Source organism: Amborella trichopoda, chromosome 3 (genome assembly GCF_054954075.1).
Source record: "Amborella trichopoda isolate Santa Cruz 75 chromosome 3, AtrichopodaSantaCruz75HAP2 v2.0, whole genome shotgun sequence".
In the NCBI taxonomy this organism is placed as follows: Eukaryota; Viridiplantae; Streptophyta; class Magnoliopsida; order Amborellales; family Amborellaceae; genus Amborella; species Amborella trichopoda.
This window is the reverse complement of record NC_142338.1, coordinates 37,373,689-37,385,947: the sequence shown is the minus strand read 5'-3', so window position 1 is coordinate 37,385,947 and position 12,259 is coordinate 37,373,689.

Sequence of the window (12,259 nt, the reverse complement as noted above, 5' to 3'; positions counted from 1 at the left end):
GGAAGAAATATAGATAACGCTGCCACTGCCATGTGTATCAAAGAGAGGAGAAAAGAAAAAGAGAGATTCATGCACGGCGTTGCCATCGTCATGCATGTTAGAGGAAGGAAGAAATATGAATAGCGGTGTCACCGCCACGTGTATCAAAGATACGAGAAAATAGAAAGCGAGATTCGTGCATAGCGTTGCCATCTCTGTGCATGTTAAAGGAAAGAAAGACATAGTGAAAGACAATAGAGAGAGAAGGGAGAAGAAAGCGATTCGTCGTGCATGTTCCGTTAGAGAGAGACAGAGAGGAAGACAACAGAGAGGGAAGGGAGAAGAAAGGGATTCGTGCACGGCGTTACCATCGCATGCATGTTTCAACAAAGAGAGACAGAGAGAAAGATAGTGTAGAGAGAGAATAAAGAAAGGAGGAGGAGGAGAAGAAGAAGAAGAGAGAGAAGAAATTGCACACAAAGTTGCCATCGTTGTGTGTTTGAAACAGAGAAGAAGAGAGAAAAGAAAACGCACACGGCATTACCATCGCCATGTCTGTGCAACAAAGAAGAAGAGAGAAAAGAAAACGCACACGGCATTGCCACCGCTGTGTATGTGAGATAGAGAAGAAGAGAGAGAAGAAAATGCACGTAGTGTTTCCATCACCGTGTGTGACATAGAGAAGAAGAGAGAAGAAAACACACACGGCATTGCCACCGCCATGTGTATGAGATAGGGAAGACGATTGGAGAAAATGCACATGGCGTTGTCATCACGGTGTGTATGAGATAGAAAAGAAGATAGAAGAAAATGCACATTGCGTTGCCGTTGCTGCGTGTGTGAGATAGAGAAAAAGAGAGAAGAAAACACACACATCATTGCAAACGCCATGTGTGTGAGATAGAGAAGAAGATAGAAGAAAACACACACAGTGTTGCCATCCCCATGTGTGTGAGATAGAGAATAAGAGAGAGGAGAAAATGCACACGATGTTGTCACCACCATGTGTGTGAGATAGAGAAGAAGAGAGAGGGAGGTTCGTGCATGGTGCTGCCATCGCCATACACATTCAGTCAAAGAGAAACAGAGAAAAAGACCAAGATGAAGAAGAAGAAAGAGAGAGAATGGGACACGCACAGTGCTACCATTGCGGTATAGGTTAGAGAAAGAGAAGGAAGAAGATGAATGTTTGAACACATTTTTCAGCACCTTGGTCCCTAATGCGGAATAAAGAGGAAGCAAGTCAATAAAGCCTACAAAATAGTCGAAATTTTGACAGTCTTAGAATGGCCCCAGAATTGGTCAAGATCTTCATTAACAATCCAAAAGGTCACTTGCCAAGTTTTATCACAATCATACATTTCTAAAGCAGTGAACAAAAAGAAAAAATTTCAGAAATATAGGCTTCTAGCACCCTAAAATGGACCCCATAACTAGAACTATATTTTGGTGCTTCAAATTACTAGGGGACCACCTCCATTGGATCCGACACGATCGAATAACCTTATGGGTCAAGTTTTGTCTTAATTGGGCACTTCAAGACAAAGTTTTGGGTAAAATACCCAGAAGGGGTAGGCCGCACATTATTCCCGTGTGGCCACCCTACATCAAAACACCATTAAAAGTGGCTGATTTCACAATCACAAGCAGTGACTTTTGGAGCCTCTATCTCACTCGATCCGAGTCGGATCATGCTCAAATGTTTTGAGCGTGTTCGTCTCGTCAAGACGAGCGTTTTGATATGTGGTACGCCTTGTGACGATGCTCAAGTAGGGAGAAAAGCTAGAAAGAAGTTCCTGATCCGTGAAGAAGTTGCAAAAAATTTAGCAGCAGCAGCACGCCTCACTAGAGTGGCTAAATCAAGGCTCTTACGTACTCAATCGATACGAAACCAATTGCATTATGTGCGTAAGTTCAGTGGCTATCTCTGGTCCGAAGCTTACATACGATGAACAATTGGATTTCCCACACGAAGGCATCGAAGCTGCTATAAATTCCAGCCGTCGGATTTCAATATTCTGATCAAGAACTCAAAATGTCTAAATCTTCATCCGGACACGAAATCTAGCTGTGTTTGTTGCGACATGATCGTGACGGCATGATCAGTGTGATTCAGCGAAGAAATGGAAGAAAAACATCAAGGAATGAGCGCAGTAACGATCCAAAGTTTTCAAGATTCATCTAACATTCAAGTCTCGTGATGAAGGCTCAAACACATGATTCATGACTCGAAGTTGATGTCAAATTGACCGCCATGCTGAGCCCTACAAGATAAAAATATTGTTTCGATCAAACGAGCATCAGAACAACCCCAGATCAGTCATAGAAGATTACGCGACCTCTCGAGCAGCAACAGGGACTATTCTGAAATTCCACAAATTGTTAGGCTGGGGCAAAACAGTCCTTTTGTACCCATTTTTAGAATTTCTTTTAATTCAATTAAGTTGTAATTATCTTCAATCTTCGGCAGTTTTTTGATGTCCACCCATGTTTGGGCCTAATTCTATATAAATATTCAAAGAGTCATTGTAAAAGGGCCTTTGATTCATTTTCTCAATCAATCAATAAAGCTTCAATTTTTTATTGAGTTTGTGGGTGCGTCTTTGAGTGAGAGAGGAGAGAGAAGGAAAAGGTCGATACCCCTTAGTAAGGTAACTTTCTCCTCCCCTCTTTCTCTCTCTCTCTCTTTCTCTCTCTTTTGCTCATTTTTATCTCTTTTCTCTCTCTTCTTCTCATCTATATTCTCTTTCTCTCTTATTCTTATCTCTATCTCTCTTTCTCTCTCTTCTTCTCATCTCTATCACTCTTTCTCTCCCCTCTCTTCCTAACGCCGCCTGCGATGCTTTACACTGCCTGTGTCTTTCTCTTTCCTCTCTTCTTAACACAATCGATGGTGCTCAATGCTGCCTATATCCTTCTCTTTCGTCTCTTCCTAACACAACTGGCGACGCTTAGTGCTGCGTATGTCCTTCTCTCTCCTTTCATCTAACACAACTGGCGATGCATAGAAGCGCCTATGTCTTATCACTCCTTTCCTTCTAACACAGCCGATGAAGCTCAGCGCCGCCTGAATCCTCTCTCTCCGCTTCCTCTAACACAGCCGGTGAAGGCTTAGCGACGTATGTGTCCTCTCTTTCTTCTTTGTTTAACACAGCCAATGAAGCTTAGCGTCGTATGCGTCCTATCATGCCTATTCCCATGTCACAACCGACGAAGGTCAAGCGCTGCCTGTGTTCCGTTCTTTCTCTCTCGTCTGTCATGCTGGCCGGAGCACATTGTCGCCTGTGCCTTCACCTTTTTCTCCTTACTCATCATAGTCGGTAGGTATACATCACCGATTATGCTTTCTTGGTCCTCCTCTTGTTGCTGACTGCGTCTTTTCTCCTTCCATTTCTCTTCTCTCATGCTCTTCCCCTCCTTTTTTTCTCTCTTCCTCTCTTTTATGTTCTATGTTTCTTCTCTTATCTTACTTCTCATTCTCTCTCTATGATCTCTATTCTTTATGTTATTCTTTCATTTGATTAAGAGGGGTCAAGATTAGCCTTCGATGGTAGTCTTGTCGTCTAGCCGTAATGTTGTTGTGCCAGAATTACTGTGCCTGCTTTACTGCCACGACAAACTAACCATATGTCTAGCTAGTCAGTATCGGTATTGACGTCTAGTAGTAATTCTGTTGAGCTGGTCTGAGTAACTAACCCTGTTTTACTGCCACGTCAAGCCAAGTACCTACCAGCTTAGTCATTGAATTAACCTCCCCGCCTGGTCAAATTCTTCTCTCCCCCCTTCTTTCTTCTCTCATTATTCTCTTCTTTTTTTGAATGTGCACGCTTGTGTACTTTTACTCAAAGGTAAGGTGAGGTCTGTTGACCCACCTATCTTATAACATTTGCCATATCTGTGTGATTGCAAAAAACGGGAGCATACAGGTTAAGGGAGGTGATTCCGAACCAGTTTTACTACAAAGGGGGCTTTCTTCGTGATATAAGAGGGCACCCATATGAGCCAGCCCGAGTAAGTCCCGAACCCACCTTAAATTCCTCTCTCATCGGTTGGTAATACCTGCCCTTATTTTCGAATGAGGTTCCCGAGAGAGCGATCTCAAAGTCCCCGATCTCCTTGAAACCCGAGACGCATGCGGCCTGATCATCCTGTTCTAGAGGGCGAGATCGAGGCACCTAACCAGCTTGGCGACTCCACTAAGGACTTACTACCTCTTAGTCAGATCGTACTTTTTAGGCTAATTTCTCCTTTTATTTTCTGTATCTACACTTTTGGCTGTTGGAGTCTATAACCCATTCATCTGAAACAAGGATTTTCTCATCCCTGCAATCATGAGTGTCCTCAGGGCACAAGTTCCTCCAACATTTTTCCCACTTCTTTTGAGCAAAGACCCCGGGCATAGTTCCCAAGTCTTAACCTGGATTGGCGTGAGGAGGGACTTAAAAGTCCCTAACTCCCATCTCCTCGCTCTGGTGGAAACTCCACTAAGGAACCTTGCATTGGCAGCACATTTGTTGGCGCACACAGCATGCACCCTGCCACTGGCAAGTCACTTGTCGGTCGTATTGTCGAGGTATGTCGGAAGGCCGCCAAGTCCCTCTTTGCAAAAGGAAAACAAGATGCCATTGCTCGTATGGGTCGCCGCGAGGCTACCACATTCTTGCACCACCACGAGTCTCTACCCATAGAGGCTTGACACATCAAGGCTGAGACCCTGCAGCATCCACCTCTCACACACACCTCTTACGATCAAGCAGGCATCAGAATGACTCCAGATCAGCTATGCAAGATCACGCAAACCCTAGGGCAACATTAGGACTGTTCTAAAATTCTAGAACTTGTTAGGACGGGGCAAATCTGTCATTTTCTACCCTATTTTCTTATTTTTTTTAATTCAATTTAATCTTAATTTACATCGATTACGATAACTTTTGATCATCCACCCATGTTTGTGGCACACTTTCATATAAACGTACCATCATTGTACACGAGGAGTGGTAGAGGTATACACACACAAGAGAGACTTTTCACTTAATACAAGTTTCTCTTTCTTCCCATTGCGGTGTCACGTTTGAGAGAGAGAATGAGGTAAGAGAAACTTTTGATTGGTACCCCTAGGGCTGAGGTAAAACTCCTCTCTCTTATTTTTCCTTTCTTTCTCTCTCTCTCTTTTCTGGCCTCTCTTCTCCCTCTTCTTCACCTTCCTTGCAGAGGTCATGCACAACAGTGGTAGTGCTGTGCATACCTCTCCCTTGGTCCCACGGGTTGTGCATGGTGATGGCAGCGCCATGCATGGGTCCCTCTCCCCTTATATTCGTCTGTCTCTCTCTCTTCCAGTGAAGTTTGTAGACGGCGTTGCCTATCATTGCCCACAGATGTAGCTGTGAGGTCTCGGTAAAGAACTCAGATGGTGAAGCTAGGTAGGTCATCCACTACTGCCCATCTAGCAAAGACAATGATACCTATCTCCGCCTGCTAGAGGCTCTGGCAACACCCATCTCCACCCACAGACGTAACTTTGACGTCTCGGTGAAAAACCCATACCGTAAGGTTGGTTGCCGGCTGCAGAGGTCTCTCCCTGTCGTGCGTCTAGTGCGGACAACGATACCTATCGCAGCCCGCTAGGGGCTTTGGCAACAACTTTCGCCGTCCGCGAGCCTCCTCCACTTTCCTGGTACTTGTCGCCATTCTCCTTGCGTCCCGTGCCTATCGCCGTGTAACCTAGGAGAAGCTATCGCCATGTGCCTCGTCAGGAGCTAACGCTGTCCACAAGGGATGCACCATCTCCTTGCATTGCCCACCGCGATGCCTATTGATGTCTAGACATCCCCTTCTCTTCTCTGTCTCGTTCTTTCCTCTTCACCTCTTTCTTCTCCCACGTGATTGAGAGTAGACCTAGCCTATTACCGATGTGCCGACCTCGGTTTCGAGTAGCATTGCCGCCGTGCTGGTCCTGAGAACTATGCCTATCTTGCTACCACTTCGAGTTGGTAGTTCACGGTTGTCATGCTAGTCTCACCCCCACATCAAGTTTTTTTTTTTTTTTTTATATATCTTTCACCAAACCTTACACTTCATCGCCTTTTCATGTGAACATGCATTGCCCTAAGACAAGGGTGGGTCCCTTCGACCCACTTGTCTTACAAAATAACCATAAAAATGTTATGCATAAAAAACAAGAGGATTACAGGTCAAGGGAGGCGATTCTGAACCAGCTCAAGCAGCTAGGGGCCTTTCTTTGTGAACTAAGAAGACGCCCACGCGAGCTAGCCCGACTAAGTCCCGAACCCACTTTAAAATTCCTCTCTCATTGGTTGGTATACCTGCCTTTGCCCTCGAGCAAGGTTTCGAGAGAGCGATCTAAAAATCTCTGGGTTCACCAGAAACCTAAGACACGTGCTGCCAGATCACTTAGATCCGGACGGCGAGATTGAGGCACCTAACTAGCTTAGCGACTACACTGGGGCCTTACTACCCTTTAGTCGGTTCGCTCTCGTTTGACCAATTTCCTTTTATCTTTACTTTCTACACCTATTTCTATGGCATCAAGGTTGTTCAACCCCGTTCATCCAGGTCGTGGACTTCCTTATTCCTGCACTCGAGGGCTGTCCTAGGGAAGCGAGTCTCTCAAGTCTCTTTCCCTACTCTCCTTTTGAGTCAGGACTCATGGTTTGGCTCCCAGGTTCTCACTTGGATCGGTGCGAGAGGGGACTTAAAGGTCCCTGCCTCCCCGTTTCCTCGTCTTGGTGAACTTTCCACCAAGGCCCCTTGCATGGGAAGCACTTCTGCTGCCGCACGCCTTGCTGCTGGCAAATCAATTGTCAGTCATACTGTTGTGGTATGCCGAATGGCTACCCGTCCATCACTGCGAAAGGCAAACAAACTGTCATCGTTACTGAGGTTCGCCGCAAGGCAACCCCCTGTGCTCCTTCACTACTCCGAGCCTCCACACTTGGAGGGTCGGTACACAGAGGCACAGGGCCAAAAGTCTTCAGCCCTCGCACACACTCAAAGGCTCATGGTTTATTCACTTGAGCCACACCTCGAAGAAACCCTCATGTTTCCTTGAACTTGCATCCATGTCTAGGCCTTCTCGGGCCAAACCCTACATGCACCATGCATTTGCTTTCCACAGCTCAAGGCAGCTCTAGCTCTATGCCACCTCAGGCACAAGGGGTTTGATCGTTCCGTCTCCCCTCCTAGCACACACAGCTTCACCTTACGAGAGATAAGCCCCCGCCTTGTCCCTCACAAACACAAGCTCGTGGGTCTCGGCTTCCTCAGGTCGAACCCATTGACCGAGCTCTAGCTGACCCCCAAGTCACCAGGACAGCTAACCCTAAAGGTGCACATGCACCATCTATGCAGGTCCCTCTCGGATCCAGACTCAAGTGGAGTCACAAACCACCTTCTTCCTTCACCCCTTCCCCGATGCCAAGGAAGAACCTTGAGCCCTGGTACACAAAGGTCTTCCCTAAGAGTACCATCTTGAGCAAGCCCCCGGTCAACCAAATACCCGAGCCTCACAAAGGAGTTTGTGGCAATGACTTGATGTCAGATAGAGGCCTCTAATCTCTAGGACAAGAACCCAAGTTGCGCTCCATCCTTGAGCCCCACTCCCTACTCCAGCTCATAGACATGACCCTTGCCTGTTTGAAGAAAATGGAGCAGTCCAGCAGTCCAGGTCTTAAGCTAAATTTTGGAATGTGGTCCACAGCAGCCTCAATATCAAGCAGAAAAGAGAACTGTAGATCCGGACCGTCGAAACCACTAAGGCAATCTAGGTCACCACCCCTGGTGACCTCTTGCCTTATAATCCCTTCTTCCCTCTTCAAACTCTGGAACCTGAGTAGGTCGAGAAATATTGTTCGGTGATCACCGCTCATAAGTCATGGTCTCAAGACCGTCAAGGACCAGTCCTCACAAGATCGGCATACAAAGCCCAAGTTTAGTCAGGGCAAGCTAAGCCCCTCCATACTAACTTTCCACACACAGCTCGCCAGCCTCGGCAGTCTACTACATCACCTGACTCTAGCCTCCCAAAAGAAACTATCAGTGTCATGGTGATCAATGACCCGAACGATGCTCAGAAGGAGAGGATGAACAAGTTCGAGGAAATGATGCAAGCCATCCTCCGAAAGATGGAGAGCTTGGAGGCCTCCAGGTCCCCTTCATTTGATTCCCCGACCGGTGAGGACACAACACCTAGGCAAACTCCCCCTCCGGTCTCCCAAGACAACGCCTCTTCTCGCGGGATCTCCCAAACCAACATAGATGCTATGGTGGCTCATAGCCTCAAGAACAAGGTACCGAGCATGCAGGAGACACCACCCTACCAAAAGTCGTATCCTTTGTACATTGATCAGGTGTCGTTTTCCTCGAACTACAAAAAATGGAAACTCCTCCTGTTCAATGGTACCACGTCACCTCACCAGCGTACGACCCACTTCCAAGCGGCCTGCCGGGAGATGGCAACTGACAGACGTATCCTCCTCCTCCAGTTCATTGAGACACTTGAAAGACCAGCCTTCCAGTGGTATGCTCGACTGCTGCCAAACTCGGTGCACACTTGGAAAGAAATGGAGTGGTTGTTCTACCAACGCGCTTCTACGAAGTCCAAAGGAACATAGAAACCATCGAGCTCCACACCTTGATGCAAGACCCTGGTGAGCCGGTTGACAAGTTCGTAGGGAGTTGATGATCTTTTACACCACTCCCATGACTAAGAAGGAAGTAGTCCAGACCTACATACAAAACATGCTTCCTAAGATCACCCTACATCTCGAGACATCCAATCCACCCTCCATGTTAGAGCTTATCTCTAAGCTAGTTCGTATCAAGGGATTGTTCAAGCACCATGGCAGCCCTCGTTAGCAATCCTCCAGCTCCAACTCTCGCGCCAACAGTTAGAGCAATCAAAAGGCAGTGATCAGCGCGGCCATCACCATGACTGACACCAAAGGCATGGCTCCCCAAACTCTCAACCTCTCTAAAGAATAGACGCCTCAGGCCAGGGGCAAGCAGCAGTTCTACAATACGGTATCGCCTCCTAAAAACAGTAAGCAAGACGACTACAGGACCCGACAGCAGAATAAGGTTTAGCCCTTTGACATAGAGTGGACCCCTACATTGCTCCAGCTGCTGCTAGAACAAAACATGATCCATCTGCCAAAGGTAACCACTGTAGAATCGCTAGGGTAGGAGTCGAATGAGAAGTACTGCGCAAAGTATAGGAGAGTAGACCACCCCACTCACAACTGCTACAAGCTCAACGACACTATCGAGGACCTTATCAACAAATACCAGATAAAGCTCCAAGAGTTCAAAAAGGCATTCAGGGCAGCTGAGGCATCTCACATAGTCACGATCTAAGAGGACAACGGGGCACCCTCTATTCTTCGTGCATTTTTCTCTATAATGCTCGAAGAGGGGATCACCACCCTAAAGCTGATAAGGCATCCCAAGTACTTGCCTCCAGGGACCGAGAACCTCTGTTGCGTGTACCATCGAATATGAGTCATGACATCAGTGAGTGCACTAGCTTCGATAAACTCTTGACAAAAAAGATGCAGCAGTGTTAGGAGGTTCGACGTGACCCAGTAAGACACCTTAAGGTCCCTCTTCCGCTTTTGCAAGAAGACCCTGTGATGTAAGCCCAGCAAGATACTCCCTTTGTAGGTCCTCTTTGAGGCAATGCTTCAGTAGGGTGTCGTCACCCCCAAATCAGCCAGACAGCTTATGTGTCTTGCCCGGGGAACGAAAAAACATTGGTGCTCCTATCACTGAGTGTGGGGTCACGAACTAAAGGAGTGCACTGGGTTTGAGGCCATAGTCATGGAGAAAGTCAAGGAAAGCCATATCCTCTGAGTGGTTCTCTCAAGACACGTCCAAGCCTTGGCTTTCATTCAAGAGGAAGCCCTGCTACAAGCCCCGCATGAATGTGCATTGAATCATTCAAAGCCCTCGACCTCTCAGCACTGGGAAGTCTACCATGGGCGAAGTAGGCTCAAATCCCTGAAACGTGAGGAAGTCTACCAAGCTAAGGCCACTCACCAGCTTGATAGGGCAATCAAAATAGTCCCCTAGGGATCCCAAAGGAGACGGTGAGCACCAAGGTCAGCCCAGCAAAGGAATCATCTTCCTCAGTCACTAGTCGAGGAAGAATTCCTTAGGCCCCTTCCTCCTCTGCCGACCTGGTGGGACTGCATCCTAGGCACAGCTCTCCTCATCTTATCGTCCAATCAAGCAGATGGCCTTGAGTTATCAATGTCACAGGAGTTGGCCAAAATGGGTGACGACATTAAAAGCACCCCACGACGGTCAAATCCACAGAAAACGTCCAATTCTGGTGATGACGTAAAAAGCTTCTCAAAACATTCTAACTCTTCTTCTCGTTCCCCCTCCTTTATTTTTTTCATAGGTGCATCTCGACGATGCCCATATTTCAACACTTTAAACAAAGAGTTTGGAGGCACCAGCATCACCATGCCGCAGCAAGAGTGCCACTGAGAAATACTGGCCCAAGCGACAAGATTCTCTACAACCGCTGATGCGCAGTCAACCCAAGCAAAGGTCGAGCCATCTTCGGACTCCTCTTCCGAAGAGGCCCCCCACATGGTGCAAATCTTGGAAGTACCAACTAGCACAGGGCAAATGGGTCTAAGATCGGGAAAGAAGCTACAGCCCACACCTCAAAAGCTCAAGGTCCTCAAACTTCTTGTTCCTTCACTTTCCCCCAAAACTAAACCTCAAACCTCTACATCCCTAGTACAACTTCATATTACTACCACATCAACCCAGACCGCACTGACTGAACAAAGTCATCCAGTGTCACAAACCAAAACTCAACCAAAGCCTATTCTTAAGCCTACCCTACCACCTACACCAGTGGCTGGATCAGAAACACAAAAGACTAATGAGGATAAAATGAAGTACGACTTAATTGGGCACTTGAGAAATCTTCCAGCTCTTTTATGTATTTATGATGCCCTCCTTTTGTCTAGAGACTATCATATGGCTCTGGTTCATGCTCTTTCTAACCCAGAGGTGTACGAGACTAAGGTGGAACCTATTGAGGTTGACCCAACCATTCTAAGTGGGTTCTTGGCAATCTCCTTTTCCAAAGATGACTTTCAGTTGGGAGGCAAATTCCACAATCGCCCCCTCTTCGTGAGTGGTGAACTGCACTACTACCCTCTCAATCGGATCATGCTGAATTGAGGGTCAACAGTTAACCTGATCCCAAGAAGGATTCTCACCCGACTGAGATTTGGGTCTGATGACCTCACTCCTACCCATATCACTGTGCAAGGGTTCAACCAGTCAAGAGGAAAGCCAACCGGCACAGTGCGTCTTCGCCTCAAGATCAGTGATCTCAACGATTACGCTCAGTTCCATGTAATGGACACCGATACCTCTTATAAGGTCCTGCTTGGTCGCCTTTAGCTTCACGATCAGGGGGTCATTCCTTCCATGCTCCACTAATGCCTCAAATATAGCCGATATGGAAGGCAACACATCGTCTATGTTGATAAAAGACCGTGCCCCGTAGCTAAAACTCACTACGTCCATTCAAAATACTATTTCACAGACCTTCGAGCACTAGAAAAGCCAAAATATGATGATCGAAAGTCTGTAAGAGAGACAGGACATTTGTCTCACGACGACGTTGAGGATCTAGGGCGATTGATCGCGGATATGTTCAAAGAAGAGGAAAGACAAGGCAAGATCCTCCCTTTGACTGCCATTCAACCAAGTATACCTTGCCACCTCTCCAAGGTCATAGTATCCTCTCTCGAAGACGAAGCTTCTCCCTCTACTTTTAATTCATCAAAACAAAGCGACGAGACAAAAGTAGCCCCTGAGCCCAAGGAAGCCCTAGAGGTGGACCTTCCAGCACCAAGGGTCACCTATACATTAGACAGGCAAAAGGTCTTGCATGTCCCCATCGCTCTCGTAGAGGTGAAACTGGCGCACCATCCACCCTCATAAGGTGCTCCAAATTCCATCCTCCCTGAATGAGGAGATCACCGGCAGCAAAAAAAAGGTCCTACACTTCTCGAGAGTTGTTGAAGAAGTACAAGCAGACAAGAGTCAACCCTCTAACTCTCAGGAACAAGACCCCATGGTGGAGCTGAGAAGAGAGGTGCATAACCTCCAAAATGAGCTAAAGGCTATGGGCATCACTTCAAAGCACTTAAAAGAGTTTGTCCCTGAGACTAAGACTTATGATAAGCTCAAGACCAATGCACCTCGAATCGAAGCCAAAGCTCCCCCAGAC